Here is a 6000-nt window from a genome sequence, read left to right as displayed (position 1 = left end):
TATAAATGTATTAAAAAAAGGGGGGGGGGGTCCACTAAAAAATGAAGGTAACTTTGATTCTGAGATATTTGACAAGCCAAAAAAAGAAAGGGAGGAGGGGGAGGGGGGAGTGTAAAACGGAGGTTGTTTCGCAGAGAAATGTGACAAAAGACAACAACAAAATTTTAACACCTACCACATCCAGTAGCCCCCCCCCTGCAGTAGCCCCCCCCCCTGAGAAAATCTTGGGGTGCTTCAGCATCCCCGCTTCCCAGGGTTATGTACTACTATACTACTAATACTACTATTTATACTACTACTCCTACTATACTACTACTACTACTACTACTACTACTACTACTACTACTACTACTACTACTACTACTACTACTACTACTACTACTACTACTACTACTCCTACTACTCCTACTACTCCTACTACTCCTACTACTCCTACTATACTACTACTACTACTACTACTACTACTACTACTACTACTACTACTACTACTACTACTACTACTACTACTACTACTACTACTACTACTTCTACTACTACTACTACTACTACTACTACTACTACTACTACTACTATTACTACTACTACTACTACTAATACTACTACTACTACTACTTCTACTCCTACTCCTACTACTACTCCTACTCCTACTACTACTACTACTACTACTCCTACTACTTCTACTACTACTCCTCCTCCTCCTACTACTACTACTACTACTACTGCTACTTCTACTACTACTATACTACTACTACTACTACTACTACTACTACTACTACTACTACTACTACTACTACTACTACTACTACTACTACTACTACTACTACTACTACTACTACTACTACTACTACTACTACTACTACTACTCCTCCTACTACTACTACTACTACTACTACTACTACTACTACTACTACTACTACTACTACTACTACTACTACTACTACTACTACTACTACTACTTATACTACTACTCCTACTTCTACTACTACTACTACTACTACTACTACTACTACTACTACTACTACTTCTACTACTACTACTACTACTACTACTACTACTTCTACTACTACTACTATACTACTGTGAGCGGTTTTGAAAAAAAGGGAAATGCTTAGTCGTAAAACTTGATTTATGGTCATAGGCGTCAATCTAAACTTGAACTTGGGGGACACATCACCTCGTCGGCTTTCCAGCTACTTTAAAAGTTATACCTATATTGTTATACCCCCCCACCATCGCCCCCTCTCTGTCTCTCGAGCTAATTCGCGCTATTTAGTTTCTTTTATGACCATTTAATTATTTTAATGCATACATGTACATTTATCAGCATTACAAGTATTAAAGTTTGTCAATGATTTTCATTACTTCGGCTTGTTATTTTTCTATCACTATCTTCTGTTTATTTTGTATATATAAATGTTTGTGAATTAATAATAATGATAATAATGGCGGCATATTTACCCAGGGTAGCCACTTCAGTTCCGAAAACTGTTCTCCCAGCGGGCCCTGCTATTATTACCCCGGCTTAGCATGGCTACCTTGATCGGGCGCAAAAGCATTCGAGGAATTTCTTCCTACCGGGTACCCATTCACCTCACCTGGGTCGAGTGCAGCACAATGTGGATAAATTTCTTGCTGAAGGAAATTACGCCATGGCTGGGATTCGAACCCACGACCCTCTGTTTCAAATTCCGAAGACTAATCCATTGGGCCACAACGCTCCACGTGATATAAATGTTATGTTATGCAGAGCGCCCATGTAAAACAGTATTTCAGTTACTAATGGGGATATACCCTTCTGAAATGAAATAAAATAAAATGTTATATATATATAAAATTAACATTGATTTTTTTCAAATCAAGAAAGCATAACAATTTACGTGTAAATACTCGTATTTGCTGAAATGTATTTCTTTATTCACTCTTTTTAAAGTGTGAATTGTTTGCATTCTGTTCATTAACAAGACTTACAAGAGTATATATGTATAAGTAAAAATATGTATCTCATATGACCTAAACGCGAGCGCAAAGAGCGAGCTTAAAGTTTTACTACACTCGGACCTGACAATTTTAAGGACTCTTTGTAGGAATTCCTTTAGTGTCTCTCTAATCAAAATAATGATGCGCACGCACCCGCTGAATAAAAAATATACACAGTCCTGTAAAGTAACAATTTTTTTTTTATTTAGGGAAATCGTTATGCTGATACGTTTGTATCAGCATAAACCAGCGATGCCGAAATATTCATGTATACAAGACTTCGATATGTATGGGTTTGTGTGTGTGTGTGGGCGGGGGGGGGGGGGGGGACTTGCCCCCTGTTCCCCTGGTCTGAGTGATCTATTTTAGCGGTAATTACAATTCTGATATTTTTTTGTAATTCATTAAAAAGGTATAGAAAATTCATCTCTTTGAAATGAGTTTGTAACAGTTAACGAAAAAAGTGATCTTAGGAAAATTCTTTCACGGAAATCAGTTTTATCACTTGAATTAAGTGAACATAACTGCTGATAAACATAATTATATAGTGACAAAGGGAGCCATTTTCTGCTCCCAGAGGGCACTGTAAGGCAAGAGGCCAAATGCCCTTGTTAGACTTAAAATATTCGTTGACATATAATTCACCCAATTATGCTCTGTACTGTATACGGATCCCTTCAGGTGCAGAAAACGAAAATAAATGAAAAATTCAATTTCATTTCAATTTCGATTCAATTTCATTTCAATTTTATTCAACCATTATCATCATCAGGTAGGGGACTCGAGCGGGGCTAATCCGCTCCCAGGGCAAGTCCACCCACCACTTGATTTTCCACTTTGCTGTGACTGGATGGATGTAGGTTTTGTTGATGATGTAATGTTAATTGGCGAGAGTTTATCTGCTCGGAATTCCAGAAAATTACGGCGACTCGACAACTTTGAGGCCATTTTTTTTTCTTCAGATTTCTTGTATCTTTTTGATATAGACACTCATGAATGCAGTAATGATATTTTTTGTTATAGAACGTTATGATATTTGCTTCCTGAAATATGCCTTTGATACTTCAAAATATGTTGTACACTGCGAAAAACAAGAGAAAAGAAAATAGCTGCCGGGGGGGGGGGGGGCTAGTTCGCTCTTTTTGCAAGGGGGCATGCAGGTCCGCCCCACTTTTATCTACATAAATATAGGCCTACAAAAATATCCTTATAAACATGACATAACATGCAAGTATGTCGGTATATGTGCTAAATCATGGTAACTTATCATAGATTATCGAACTATATAGAAGTCGTTGTTCCAATATGAAAAAAAATGTTTGGTGAAATTATCATTTTGTTTCATATATCGCTATTTTTCCTTAAAGTGATTGGTTAACATTGGTTTGACTTTTAAAAAATCTGAGCTAGAAGGTCACACTTGTCACCTGTGTCTGTGATATGTTCCAAAAATGAAGCCCAGAAAAAATTGCGTTCGAAAATGATTATTTAGTGCTTCAAAAATTGAAATATAAAGTGACCGGAAACACCGTCTTAATTTCATCCCATACACTTATGTGTACTATTTAGGTGTCTATAAGACGCCTGTTTACAAAATCGAGGTTTGCCTTGTAGTTTTGGCTTTTCATTCTCAATAATGGTTGTTTTCAGGGTTTATTAGTTCTAATACATGCACTTGTACACATGTTTCATCTTGGTTTGAGAATTTTTTAAATCAGCTGCTCACAAAGTTAAACAATACCTTTAAGGGTGAACTTGCCCCAGGTTGGGGCAGGTTCGCCCTGCAGCGATAATTTTTTTACCGCACATTTTTACCAAAACCTTACGAAAATAAGTTATAAGGTAGATATTACCTAGACCTCTATACATCCTAAAACACAACCTTCCTGCTAAAGAAATTACGATTCGATATACGAGCGTGAAAAAGGGGGCGGATTCGCCCCAGAAATACATACCAAAGAAAAAAAAAAGGAATGAAATATTTCACAATATGCAGTTATGAAATAGTGAATTAAGTTCAGGGAAGAATCCCCCCCAAAAGATATTTTAACCTCACAAAGGGCAAGTTTGATTTTTAAAAAGAGCATAATTTATCAAAATGGGACACGTGGTAAAATGTGAAAAGGGGCACCCTGCAAACGATAAATTTTTCCATGAAAAATGAAACTAAAGGGGGCAATAAAACCAATTTTGAAAAGTATTAATAAAGTAACTAATGCTCTCGCTGAAGGGAACGGAACGGAAACGGGTGCTGACCGGGCATGAAAAAGAATGGTTGAAGGGCAACTTATCTGATTGATACGAGAATAGGCACTTCATATGGTCTAGGCAAAGGGGCATTCGTTAGCTCAGAATTCCTGTTAGGATTTAAAAAAAAGTTTGTAAGGGACTTTTATTTCAATGCTTCGAAAAGTGTGTGTGTGTGTGGGGGGGGTGTGCTCCCTGCCCCCAGGATCGCCGCCCTTGTAGTCAGCCAATTCGCTCAGATTTTTGTAAACCCTCTCACTATCTGTAAGTCTGTAACATTTAGACCCCCCCCCACATTTCTGTGGAGAGGGCATAGGTAGTGTGATTTGTCATGGTATAGTCTTCTAGCGCAAACACAAAAATAATGTTGCTACGTAATTATTTCATTGCCATGAACCCAAATTATCCTATTTTGTAAAATCAAGAAAGGAGTTTTATATTCAAGTGTCTTTTGAATAGGATTTTAAATTGTTGAGTTTGGGGTATTTTACAATGTAATATGGTAGGATGATAGAATCCTGTAAACAGGACTCAATCATGAGGCTGTTCAAACTCGCAGAGCTAGAGATGCACTGCTGAAAAGAAGCTTGCGATTTTTACAATCAATACAGGTGCTTCCTTCGATCGGACTTCGGAGTGTCGGAACAGGGGTTAGCTCTTTTTCGGAGGGGTAAGTGGAGATTTCAATTTTACCATGGATTCATGTCATACTGTATCATTGAGTCAACATCATGTTTTCGTGTTGCCTTTCTCCTTTTCAGAGATGATTTCGAGAGGTTTTTAACAAAACTGTGTATAGTGTAACGTTCAAAGTTGTGTGGCAGCTGCAGTGCAGTGCACGATAAATTCGCTTGAGTGATCAGCTGTGCAGGGGGAGAATTGTCAACAAAGAATCTCGATGAAGTCGGGCATGCATGCTAGGTTGTTCTCCAGTATACACGTGGTTTTATTGCCAATTGGTAAGCTACTGTACATGAACCTGTATGTGGTGGACATGTTTGACTCTGGTCTAGTCCAGAGCTCTTAGAGTTGTTTAGTCCAATTACTATTGGAAATTGCTCAGAATAAAAATGTATTCTGCCTATTAGTATTAAATGGCTTATATATTATAACTGTATCCAGTGTAAGGCCTGCATACCCAGGATATTTTTATAATATTGGTTCATTCAGTTCATCATGATTTACTACAAGTACAACTCTAGCCAATCATGCCACAGACTGAATTGACAAAATATTTAAGACAACCCCTTCCTATCTGACCTATCTGAATTTTAATACAGGCTTGAAATATTTTAGAAAAGTAATTGCAAACACCAAGTTGCCCCCCCATAATGAAAATATGGAAAAAAAGTAATTAAAGCTGTTGTCTATCAACCTTTTTTTTGTTCTTTGGATTTAATGGTTATAGTTACTCAATTTACCATCAATAATTGATTACTTATAAAGAAAACTTTCCTTTGCACTTGCAGTGTATGTTTTGAAATGTAGATCAATAAAACAAAGCATGGGATAATAGTCTACATTACAATCTACTACTATAAATACTAGTACATGTTCTTAGCAGTTCTTATAATGGGTAGGACTTTGTACTTGTCTATTGAGTAGACTATCAAAGGGTGCTGTTTCGTAAAATGAAGCTAGAAATTTGTACTCTGTAAAGGTCATTTTATAAACTGCAGGGACAAAATTTGTACTGCTTAGACTTTAGAGTATAGGGCCATGATTTCGTTTTCCATGATTAAATGTGTTTTCATATTACGGTACTCCAAAGAGTGA

At 37.0% G+C, this 6000-nt stretch overlaps 1 protein-coding gene across 2 annotated transcripts in view; it reads left to right on the top strand.

Moving 5' to 3' along the window:
- The first annotated feature begins 4818 nt into the window (after positions 1-4818).
- The window catches only part of LOC121409919 (cyclin-dependent kinase 4-like), a 35631-nt gene continuing 34449 nt past the window's right edge, over positions 4819-6000 (top strand). The window contains exon 1 of one of the 2 annotated variants that reach the window (XM_041601703.1): positions 4819-4894. The gene's annotated coding sequence lies outside the window, so the exon portion shown is untranslated. The other variant, XM_041601702.1, reaches the window with a different exon arrangement.

The sequence above is a fragment of the Lytechinus variegatus genome, chromosome 3, assembly GCF_018143015.1.
Source record: "Lytechinus variegatus isolate NC3 chromosome 3, Lvar_3.0, whole genome shotgun sequence".
NCBI lineage: Eukaryota > Metazoa > Echinodermata > Echinoidea > Temnopleuroida > Toxopneustidae > Lytechinus > Lytechinus variegatus.
This window is presented reverse-complemented; position numbering and strand designations above follow the sequence as displayed.